Here is a 12,574-nt window from a genome sequence, read left to right as displayed (position 1 = left end):
AACTGAAGTATATTTTCCACTTATTGATGTAGTACAGTATTACTCACCAAATAAATGACTTTTACACTGCTGAAAAGTAGCAGGATAGAGAGCAATCTGCAGTACTTCCTATTAATTATAAACCATTAAGTTGCTCAAAGATTTCGTAAGGAAGCAATAGCACATCTGGGAGAGTTTTTTTTCCTTTCTTTCTCCAAATCCTAATACTGGAAGCTCATCCCAGACCATTCATTTGTAACCTTGTGCCTTTAACCTTGAAGCTCTTTTCCATGTAATCCAAAGTTTCATTTGAAAATAGGTTCCAATGACCCTCCCCACGAACATAAGTGTTTCTTAAGTTGACTGATATATCTTGAATTCAAAGTTAATTTAGGATCCTCCTCGCCCCCCCCACCAGCCACTTGCACTGTGGTTTTACAACGCATGAAGCAGAACTAAGCTGGTCCTGCTGCAGTTCCTTCCTCCCTGGGACTGTGTATTTCTACTTCACTCTTGCATCAGCACTGACTTTTGTCCGATAAGAAAAGGAGCTGGTGAAGAGAATTAAACTGGCCAAAAGCTAAGACGGAGGAGGAAAAAGAAATATTTGAGGGAGCCTAGCTGCCTGTATTATTATTCCTGCAATGTATGTGTGGATTTGCAGCACAGCTGTTTATGGGACTGAAATCAGGACAACACCACACTTGTCTTTCTGGCCACACCTACCCGAAATCTCTTCTTGCACAGCAGGAAGCAAAAGCCTTGCTTGCAGCTACCCTCATCTATGCATTAGTTAAATAGTAACACTGAACAAAGTCTAAAATCCTAACTGAAGTCAAAGTACACTGCTTTTTAGATAACTTAAATCTGTAGCAGTTCTAGCAATGTATATGCTAATCAGAAATGTTAACCTGTATTTAAAGCATTAATCTCGACTGTTGAGCTTTATTAGAACGAACAGAAGTTACTGCTTTAAACTCCAAACAGTGACCCTCTTCAAAGGGAACGTAGAACAGAAGTACATCTACAAGATACCTACTATGCTTTGGAAAAAATTCTTTAATTTCATAGTGTTGTAGTTCAGCATTTACCATAAAACTCAAGATTTGCTCAAAGATCTGCAACCCATTCTTTAAACAAGTGCTTTTCCAAAGTGAATCAAGCTTACTGCTTTCACCTTCTTGTCACTGATGGCACTTTACTCAGCAAGTTACGAATTTCTATGGCAACTTAATTCCATTTCAGCTTAAAGTACAGGCAAATGAAGCAACAACCCTGCATAAACAGACACTGTCCCTGGCCAGGATGACAAGATGCAACATCTGTCTTCTCACACAAAAAGCAAAAGAAGCTTGAACAGGCTTATGATAAAGGTCAGTCCCTACAGAATTTACACACTTGAATTGATGTGTTGAGTCAATGACTATATTTATCCTCAGTCTATATCATGCACGGGCAGCAAACATGACAGTGATCTTACTGAAAAAAAAAAAACAAACCTATTTTCAGTATTAAGTATATAGAATCGAAAAAATAAGACTAGGAAAAGTCCAATTGGAAAATTAGCTAAAGGATAACACCTGCATTTTTCAGAACACATACTGCAAATTAAAAATTTCCTTTTACCTAGTGTGAGGAAGGATGGTACGTAACAGCTGTGTGTCCAGGCAGCACCGGAGCAGCACAGGGGAGCAGCACAAGAATGACTCCTGAAACACTCCCTGCCCCCAAGAGGCTCAACTATGTGGGAAAGCATCAAGATCCCTTTAACCCAATTTATAGCTTAATGTTGGAATAATCTAAGTTAAAAAAATTAAAGTGCTGTTGAGTCAACAGAAAGTCAATTGATTCATTCCAAGTGGTTTTTTTCACTTGGTAGGATCACATTTTTAGTGGCTGTTAGCATATTAAGATTTAATAGCTTCATCAGGGAAGTAATGCTTCTTCATCATATTTTGAGGACTTCTAAAACTAGAGTTTTACATGACTGCCAATACAAACCCACAAGTTACCCTTCCTCTTTTTCAGACTTAGATAATGCAGTGGGATGTGAACATGCATTACAACTATGTAATAATAAATACAGGATACTGTTTAAGTCAATACACATTAGTTCATGTGAGTATATCTGGAATATGACTAATCAGATGAGTTATTTGATTTTGCATATATAAGTTCTGCTACAGAAAACTCTGAAGTTGACATATGGTTTAATATTCTTTCAAAAAAATCTATAAAGCTGTAAAAGTTCTGCAAAACCCTTAATCTAGCCGAAGCTGACTAAAATGAGACAAAACCCTTCTGAAATTTAAGAAAAACAAAGCATCCCAGTTCATATCAACTGGGCCATGAATGCCAAAGAGTATATTTGCTGTTTTCAAATCAGGAGGACTTGATTAGACAATAGAGCTATACAGCCCCAACAAGATCAGGCTTTAAATTTTAAATCTAAAAATCAGTCAATTCATATTTTTAAGACGACCATATTATTAACTTTTGTCCTGCAGGTATTTCAAATTTAATAAAGGTTTCTTCATCCTTCTTAACTGCCTGTTTACAGAAATGAAACTGGTGGATTACAAGGAGTGTGGCAGGGGTAGGCAGATTGCCATTTTCCAAACCTCTCCTTCTCCTCTTGACCAACCTGCCACCCCTCCGCTCCACTCGCAATCACAGTTTCCTATTTGATGACCAACCTGCAGCCTGGTATTTTAATGGTGTAGATGTAATCCCCTAAAATTTGGAAGATGTGAAAAACTTATTAACCATAGTTTCACTAGTGCAAAGAAGCAATTCTCACTTTCATGTTCAGTTGCTATGAAGACCAGTTTGGGTTCAAAAGAGAACTCTAAAATGGTCAGAATGCAAAAGGCACAATTCAGCATAGAGGTCCTTGACTGCTCCATTTTCTAGACAGACCTACAAGATAGATCTATTTTATCTGACTCATGATAAAGAACTCAAATGCCCACCCCTTACCCTGCACAACATCTAATGATTAGAAATACTACGTTCAAATGCTCTCAGTGTAGCGCATAGTCCAGATGATTAGAATCGTTCTTAATTATCAGCAATTGTATGTAATTATGCCTATAGTAAAAGGCTGCTGTATACAAAACAAACATTAACACAAAACCAAATTGCAAAGCAAAGGCTGACCTTTAACTGGTATCCCTAGAAACACTTTGCCTAGCTAACGAGTACTACACAACATTCAGATTTCTGCATTTTCTATTTTAGTGTATTCTGAAATGCCAATGCATTAAAAGATCAGTCAGGTTCACTAATTACTTTAAGAATTCACTTGCATTACATAATTATATACTGTAAGATAGAACCTAAAAGATTAACTTTAAAAGGAAGAGTTCTGTCATAAAACATTCAGCTTCATGTTTTAAAAATGCAGATAGGCAGTAAGACCAAGGCCTAAAAACTTCACCTACAAACGTCTTCAGAAAGCTAATGAGAATGGTCTTACACTCAAAAACATTAATACAATACCAACTCTCACTCCACTGGCTGTGTCCAGTCATATTTGACAATTTAGTTATGATTCTTCACTATACATGGAACATTAATCCTTGTTTAGAGTAACTGCTGCACAATTTCTTATCTCGGTCCAAGCCAGTAGCTATTCTAAATACTGGCACGTATTCCACAACGTTCCTTACCACATTTTCCTTTATGCGTCTGCAGAATACTGACCACATTTCTGTTGTTTTGTGGCTGAAAACATGAAGTCACCACAAAAAAACATTATTCTCTTAGCCTTGCAGTAGAATTTAGGAGTAAGAGAGAACCTAGCTATTTTAAATGAAGTTTGGACATGAGCTCATTTTCAGCATTCCTGCTACAGATCTGAACGAGAGCTTGACAAGAGGTGTCAGTATCTAAATTTAAAAAAAACTCTTCGCCTTCCTAAAAAACAATCTCTAGATATTTAAATGCTTGTTAATATTAGAGCTGCTAAACTAACTGAAGTTCAGGATATTACAGACCTTGTTCACACAGTTCATGCTCTAGTTCATCTAGCCACATCCTGATAAAAGCAACCAGCCTATTCATAGACTGTTTTTACTTCAAATTAAACCAACAAGCCTGAGAATGTTGTTCCACAACCACACTCTTGCACAACAAAGCCAACTTGAGACTTCTTTCCTGTCCCCATGTTCCACTTCATCACCTCTCTCCATTGTGTTGATGCAGCTGTTTGTGAGGCAATGCTGAAAACCGATGATACCCAGCTAAGAAAGTGGGATTTATTTTTTTTAAAAAAAGTATCACCGCTCCAGCCATGTCACTGGTTGGTTTTCAGTGTTACTCCAACAATGGCTGTACTGACATAGATTATGCGTAGTTAATGAGCAACCAAAGTAGCAGCTTTCCAAGTTCTACCACAAAAGTTCTGACCTAGTATAGCAGAAGAAACCATGGGGTGATCTAGCCCATTGCTCTCCACATAGAAAGCATTTATGCCATGACTGACAATTACTGTACAATCAATTCTCATATCTCCAGAGGTGGATCTTTCATGATGTTCCTCAGCAAAGCAAGGATTTCTTCAGTTTTAATTATTCTTCATACAGATTACTTGTTCCTGAAAGTACTCTATTTACAGAGGAGCTGTGATCAAGGCAGCACTGAAACTCCTCTTAGTCCACAGGACCTTTGCTTTGTCAGGCAAAGCTCTTCTGTTGGGTGGACATCTGTTAAAACGTCTTTAAAAGAATACTAAAAAGTGTTAATGGTCAGAATTTGACATAAACCATCTTAATACTTTTTATTATTTAGCCATTACAATGCCATCTCCTTGTTCTGACAGGTGATACACATCAGACAGTACACACTTAAACCTAGATGTTTTAGTTTAGTTTCAAGCCTTCCTGTCTTTGTAGGTGTCGATTCAACGTGGGTTTTGTTCCAAAAAGCACACGAAAGGATCTGTCTCTGAAGCGCAGCCAGTGCTTAAAAGTTTTTTTTTGATCCCAGACTCTGCAAACTGATCTATGCAGAGATACACTTTTGTGGAGCGCCATTTAAATCAGATCAACTTGCAGGATCCACACCTCACTCATCAATGTACTCCAAAATAGGTCAAGCAGTAAAGATGCACAGATTATTTGTAATATACAGTATACCAAACTACAGTATACTTCATGGTCTCCTAACTATGGCAAGATGACCATAATATAATGGTCAATGCCCTAATGACATAAGCTACCACGCAGATTGCTTCATCATGTTCTAGAAACCCCCAGTCTTCAGACTGAAACTGCTGCCTTGCTAAGGAAAGGGGGAAACTCAACGAGCGGAAGGAGACCTTGGAGATACTGGTATTATAAAATGGTATAGGCACTTTAGGATGGTCTCAAGGTAGGAAGCCACTCCACTTGTGGAATAAAGGCTGCGTATCAGGAACATGAACTAAGGCACACAAGAGAGACATCAAAATATCCAGGCTGTGATCCCAACATCTAGGTGGCAGCCTCTATAAACACACTTAACGGACTTCCCAGTCAAAAAAAAAAACCCAAACCCCAAATCAATCTCTTCCTGCAGAGCTTCATTATAGCATAAATCTGAATACTAACAGCAAGTATTTTAAGTTCTAAAGTAAACAGCTATGTATATATTTTCTGCTCCTAGTCCCTCCTTGACACTTTCACTTAAAAAGAGCCCTCTGAGGCATTAACAAAAGGATTCATGTTGCAGTCTTACAAAAGAAAAAATTGAGTTGTTGCCAATTTTTTTTTTTTTTTAAATAAGCACCATCTTGGAAGTGTAATTAGTAGGTCAAAAGTACACGTTAAGCATTTAAACAGTTTATTCTATGGGACCTGCCTAAGCATCTGTAAACTCAACTGCAGAAATCGCTTCATGTAGAAATTGTGAGTGCGGGTCCCCAAGTTTATGCCAAGTTTCCCTGTTCAGTGGATTTCCTCAACCCAATTTCAATGTAGGAACATAAATGATGTCACTTAATACAATGCTAATAATCCTGCAGGATACTGTACAATAATCACACTTCCAAGTGTAAAGCACCAACATTGAAGAAGGAATACAAAACAGATGAAACCCTGCAGTGATTCAGTTTGAGCAATTTATGTATAAAGCTTTCAAAATTACACCATGAAGAAGCCTAAATTTAGACTGGATTCAGTAATCTCAGTATTTTGACACTGAAAGTAGTGTAAAATCTCAGTATACGGATTAAAAAAACCCAGATGCACTGAATGCAACAGGCCAAGCATTAACCTCTGTCTCATGCAACTAGGACTAAAATCTAGAGGTAGGGTCTGTTGAGATTATTCTTGTGGGTTTTTCAGGTCAGTGGCAGATTTTTCAAGCTCATCATATGCAACTGTAGCTTCTGAATACTATATATTTCTCCGATCAGAAAAACCCTAAGGAAATAAGTGACAATTCCTGTACATTCTTTCAATTCTGAAGACTGAAAGGCATCTTCATTCATAAAGATACCAGCTGTGTACAATCTTTGCTTAATGCGGCGCCATTTGGGCCAGAGATGTAATGGTACAGACTGCACATATACAGCCAAAATTACATGACAAAACCGGAAAATAATTCAAAACTCAACAGTCTGTTAGCAAACAGAACCAGGGCCCCTGCAACATGGACTGCCTGTTGTAGCAGGTGCTGCACAACTGGAAGGAGGAACTGTGGTTCACCTCCCGGCCTCCTAGGCAGGTGGTAACCCAAACAAGACCACACACTGCACTACAAACAAAAAAACTTAGCTTTTAGGTGACAGATTAACAGGACCGTTTTTATTTATGCTGCCATGCTTTTAAAAGTAGATGCTTTTGTTCATGCGTTGGGAAAGAACTGTCTTCCTATTTATCTAGTACAGCCTGATCTTAATGATTTTTACCTAAAGAGATACTATGCTCATTCAATTTGTAACCCTTCATAACGTGTTTTCAAGCCTTCATACATAAAATACCAGAAGTATTTACCTGCCCATGCAGTATTACAGTCTCATCTATCTTTGTATTTCAGTTCTTCCTCTAAAATTCAAGCAAAGTAAACAGCCTGAACACATCAAGACCGCATTCAGAGTTCAACTTCAAAACGCAAACAGAAAAGAGATGCATGGTAGTATCCTTTTTATAAATGGAACAATCCAAGCGATTCAGGTGAAAAGTGAACAAAGAGTTAATCCAAATGCGAAGGGCTCCATTTCAGTAATAGCATGAATAAACCCCCACAGAAGGCTTCATTGCTAGCAGCAAACTCCACAGAGTCCAGATGAACCAGCAGGAAGAACAGAGGGCGGATAATCCTGTAAAATTACCCCAGTGGAAATGTTGATAAATTCCCAATTACGGGACCTGCTCTAGAATGAAAAAAAAATGCAAGACACAATACAATTACCAGTCAACACTTGCACATCTTTGTATTTAAGCCAGACAAATACCACAGGTATTTCTTAATCCCTTGAATTTTGAATTAGTTACCCATTGTGGCGACATCTAGATTAAGAAAACAAGCCCCAGAAATCAAATGAAAAACCAGAAGATCTGCAACACTAGCTACAAAGCAAATACCTGTCTGTGAAGTTATATTTTCAGTAATACAATTTTTTATGCGTTTGTGGAAACACAGGTATCGGTATTAAAAAAACAAACACAACAAAGCCTCTGGTTTTACTGTATTTGTTCTGACTGTATTTCTTATATTACACAAAGCAAAGTAGGTTTTGTATGAATTTTTAATGTGTGTGGAAAAATTGCTCATAGAATACGTGTTCACAATCCATAAGTATATCAAGATAGAAACAGGTGCACATATACCTACTTTTCTAAAGCCTTGTCTGATCCCAGGCTTAAAATTCTCTATAAAATTCTAAATGAGAAGCGCTGTCCTGTGAGCGCGACGGCAGATCACGGAGCGCGGGAGCTCCTACACGGCGCTGGAGTTCCGCGCCCGGTTCAGGTGCTCAGTCCCTACCCACCTGCCCCAGACTCGAAGGAAGACGACAACAATCCCCCCTAATTAGCTCAATCAAGGACCGATTGCCGCCCGAGCCCGCCGTTTCCCCGCCCCCATTCCCCTCTGTTTATCCCTGCATGCGTCTGTCCCGCGGCCTCACGTGCCGGCGCCCGGCCCGCCTCCCGCGCTCCCCCATTGGCCGCCGCGGCTGGCAATCACCCCCCCGCGCCTGCCTCGCCGTTTCCCTCCGCCGGAACGAGCCAGGGCCGCTCCGGGGCCCCGGCGCCAGCCAGGCCTCGGCTCCCGCTGCCGGCGGGGCGGGCGGCTGCCAGCAGCTCCTTCCGGAGCAGGAGAGGCGCGGCGCTAGCAGGGCAGCGCTGCCGGTCCTCGGTGCGCTCCCAGCGAGGCGCGTCGGCCTCCGGGGAGGCAGAGGCGCGGGGGGAGCCGCGCGCTGAGGGTGGACGGGCAATTACCAGATTGATGTCATTTCCCTCTGCCTTTGTTTAATTATTTTAAACTCAATTGCACAGTGAGGAAAAAACAACAAACAACAACAACGAAAAAAAAAAAAAACTTCAGGCTTCCAGATCCCATTATACTAATTTCTCTTAATTGCCTTCCCGATGCAAATAAACCCGGGCTCCCTGTGAGGCGCCGCCCGGCCCGGCTCCCCCCCCGCACGCCGGGTGGGTGTTTACCGGCCTCCGGCCGGGGGTGCGCGGCCGGGCAAGGTCCCGCCGGCGGAGCCCCCTTCCCCCGCCTTGCTACCGGCCATTTCCCAGCCGCTTCCCCGCGGCGCGGAGCCTCCCCCGGCCGTCCCCGCAGCAACAACCGCCCGGGGCCCAGCGCTTCCTCCAGCGCCGCCCCCCACCCCCCCGCCCCTTCCCTAGAGCCCCCTCACGCCCAGAGGGGCCTCGCCCCCCCCATGACACCCCCCAAACACCACAACGCGGGGGAGCCCCCCCCCAGCCCGAACTCTGAGGAAGGCTCCCCCCGCCCTCCGCCGTAATAACGCCGCTCCCTTCCCCCACAGCACACCCCCCCCCCAAGTACTGCCCCCCCGAGCGAGAGCCCCCCCTCGAGGCGAGGCGCCGCGGACGCCCCCCGCGGCGGGGGCCGCCCCTACCTGTGGCTGCAGCATCCCCGTCCCCCCGCCGCCCTCGCTCCGCCGCCTGCCTGGCTCTTTGTTTCCTGCCGCGGGCCGGACGGGAGAGCAGCTCCCCCCCGCCTCCTCCTCACACTCATTGAAAGCAAACAAGCATCATGGCGGCGCTGGCGGCGGCAGCGGCTGCGGGCGGGCCGGCCCTCCTCCTCCTCCTCCCTCCTCCTCCTCCTCCTCCTCCTCCTCTCCCTCCGCCCCGCCTGCCCAGGCCGCCCGTACTCCGCGCACGCTCCGCGGCTGCGGAGGGGAACGCGGGGTGGGAGGCCGGGGCGAGCTCGGGGGGCAACCGCGGGTGGGGGGAACAGAGGGGCTCGGGGGGGCTGCGGCGGAGCTGGGCAAGGGGTAGAGGGGCCGGGGGGGGGGGTGATAAAAGGTGCGGGGAGGCGTTTGGCGGGGTGTTTTGGGGTACCCCTGTAGGAATCGGGGAGGGGGGCAGAAAAGTGGGGGAAAGTAACGCGTCAGCTGTATCGTAAAACACAAAACCAGTATAAACGGTATATCGCAGGGAAACGGTTTCTAGCAGGAGCTCAGAAGCCTAATTTAAATAGTCGCTTGTTTGAAAAAGAACTTTAAATTCTCCTGCAAAAGTCCGGATCAGGAACTCTCAAACTTGCAGTGGACGTGCTCAGGCGAAAGGTGGATGGTGTGCTGAACGCTTTTTAGGAAAGAGGAGATCTTTTCTACGTGTCTTTGATAGCAAAGGATCTGGGGCACTATTTTGCTATGACATTGGCACAGTGTTTACCGTGAAATGGCCACCGGAATTGCCATCAGCACCTTTGTGAAACTCAGATAACGGCTCACGTAATTTTCTCTCGAGTCAGTTAATGGATGCATACCAAGATATTTGGAAAAATAAAGGACATTCTTGTTATGTGGTGTTACTACTGCCCCTGTGCAACAAGACTTTACAGTAAGACGAGAGGTGCTAGATGAAGTGATGGTGGGGAAGTGCCATTCGTGGTGGTGTATTGGCCAAAATCATAATAATGACTTCCTAATGAAGGCTTCCGTCTGATTTTCAGAGAGTTAAAATGTTCAAGCATTGGTGATGTGGCAGCAAACGTGCGCTTGGTATGCACCACCTCACTGAAAGGAATAGTAAAGAAAAAGACTTTATCCCAGATACACAACCCTATTTCTGAACTAGGGAAGCTAAATGAGAATTGAAGCCTCATCTGTTTAGGTATAACTGGATACGTAGCTGGAAATAAATGGCACTCACACTGTTGTGCGATAAGGCATTCTCTTTTAACATAATTTAAAGGAGGATGGCACCTGGTCGTGCTTCTGAGGAGCACCACCACCAACCATCAACAGGCGCAGCACTTTGAAAAAGATGACCGTGGCACGCTGTGTACCAAACCCGATCGCAGAACATCCTCCGTTGAAAGGCTGAGCCCTTGGGCACTTTGTTGGAAATAATCCTGCTATATTTCAGATTTCTGTTCAGCCTTATCATATCACGTATCTGAAATGCTCTCGGATGATAAACTATCTCCTCGCTGCATGGTGCAGTCCTGTGCTAGGGATATCTGAGCTAGCTCCGTTACGGGATGCGGCACGGGCTCTGGCAGAAGAGCCATATCTGCTTCCTGGGCTTGGCTGGCTCTGGAGAGCTGACAGTCATTCAGAACTAACTCGAGTAGCTCTACATGTCATTCTCCTGCACTGCATGTCTTTTCTTTCCGATAACCAGCTGTCCCACACATTCTTCAGTTAATACTTTCTAGGTCAGATATGGCCTCGGTAGACTATATCATTTTGCTCAGAGCTAATTCTCCAAAAGCAGTAGGAAAGTCTTTGAATACGTTGCAGGATTTTCCAGGAATTGCTGCTCAGCAAAGAAAATTCAGCTGATCATAAGTCTCTCAAAAAATGCTTGCAGGGAAATTTCATTCCTCGGGGATGGATGCTGGGGTAATATTACAGTAGACTTGGAAGGGTCTACTGGCGAGGGCCTTCATCACTGCAAATGGAGAACTAATGGCAGAAAATACTAGTAATTCTCAAATAACAGATAAGCAAAAAGAGCATTAGAGGAACTAATTTAAAAGAAATTAAAAAATAATTCTGTATTATTGCCCATTATATAAACTAACAGGAGATCCCAGCAATTTGGCAGACTTCAAGTTAATCAACTTTCTGATAACTTTACAGGTTATTAAAACCAGCAATATTTGAAGAGTCTAAAGTTATGGCCTTTTATGTCAACAATTTTTCTTTGAACTGCCAGCTTGCCTATGTGGTTTGAAACAACAGAATGAAGTAAAAACAGGTATGGGGGTGTTTTTTTTAGAAACTGTTATGCTTCACTGAATTTCCTGTGCAGAAGTGCTGTTGCTCATCTGTACATATGATTAACTTTTGCTCCCTGTAAGTGTTATCAGATCTGTAACCAGGCAAACACTGGAGCAGATGGTCAGTGCCAGTATCGGTGTTTCTGGTCTGGGTGCTTAATGAGATCTGAGAGTGTAATATGAGCCTCTTTCATTTTGTCTGTCTGGCAGGGCAGATATACTTCGTGCAAGTGCTCTTGTTGCTCAAGGTCACAGATTCATCAATCAAGAGAGACCCCTTCCCATTAATCTTTTACCTGATCATGACAGTTTCCATACGTCTCAGGAGCTGCCGTGTCGCATGGAGTGCCGTTGTCCTGAGTTCAGGGCAGTTCTGCTGTGAAGGACAATCAGATTAGAGCAGAAATTAGTCACTTTTTAAAACACCATGTTAAATTTACCATGTTCTGAGTGTAAGTTTTCACTCATTAACCCTAAAACAAAAATACCTTCTTGTGCTGTGGAATAAGGCTTCAGTTGGGGCACATCTTGCTTGCGACACACAACCATGTGTCCCCACAAAATGAAGGTCAATGTCCCACAACCTTTCTGACCTTACACCTGGAGATAGAAGTATTTGCTATGAGTAGTTTAAAAACTCTTAACACCCCTGCCATCTCCCCTCTTCACACGTACATCCAAGCAGGAGCTGGGGTGTGTGCCTGGGAGGGCTCGGGGAGGGCTGCTTGGTCCCTCTTACCAACACTTACAGCTGGTTTGAGGTTCTGTTGCCTCCGTGCACTGACAGAGGGATGTGAAACTTGTGGTAGAGAGCTGTCTTTGTGGCTGAGCTATGGTACTTTTTGCTTTGTTTAAATTGCCAAATTTGGTGCAGCTGTACTCTTTTGAAATATCTATATGCGGTTGTACAGTAGAGGCTTGTTTGACTTCTAAATTATTTGAGGTAAAAGATGTGTCCTTCATCTTGCATGGCTCATACATGGTGGGTGAGCTGAAGAGACATCATCCCATCCTGAGAGAGAGCAGGTACAGAGCTGTCATGGCTTGTAAAAGCTCTCGTGTCTGGGGTTACAGAAGAGGTGAACAAGGCAAGGCTCAGTCCTCTCTGCTCCCCTGACTTCTGTGCCCAGGAAATGTGAAAAAAACAAGGTAACTGGAGGCAAGAAATGAAACAGAGGAG

General features: G+C 43.5%; 1 protein-coding gene across 6 annotated transcripts in view; it reads right to left on the bottom strand.

The window, feature by feature from the left end:
* Positions 1-11,713, bottom strand: part of CNOT6 (CCR4-NOT transcription complex subunit 6) — a 34,454-nt gene extending 22,741 nt beyond the window's left edge. For 2 of the 6 annotated variants that reach the window (XM_074838225.1, XM_074838230.1), the window contains exon 1: positions 9,059-9,225. The gene's annotated coding sequence lies outside the window, so the exon portion shown is untranslated. Of the gene's footprint in view, positions 1-6,956; positions 7,337-7,797; positions 7,995-9,058; positions 9,226-11,690 lie in introns of those variants that run through there. The other 4 variants (XM_074838227.1, XM_074838228.1, XM_074838226.1 and 1 more) reach the window with 4 other exon arrangements.
* Between the last annotated feature and the right edge of the window lie 861 nt (positions 11,714-12,574).

This window comes from Strix aluco, chromosome 13 (genome assembly GCF_031877795.1).
Source record: "Strix aluco isolate bStrAlu1 chromosome 13, bStrAlu1.hap1, whole genome shotgun sequence".
Taxonomy (NCBI): Eukaryota; Metazoa; Chordata; class Aves; order Strigiformes; family Strigidae; genus Strix; species Strix aluco.
This window is presented reverse-complemented; position numbering and strand designations above follow the sequence as displayed.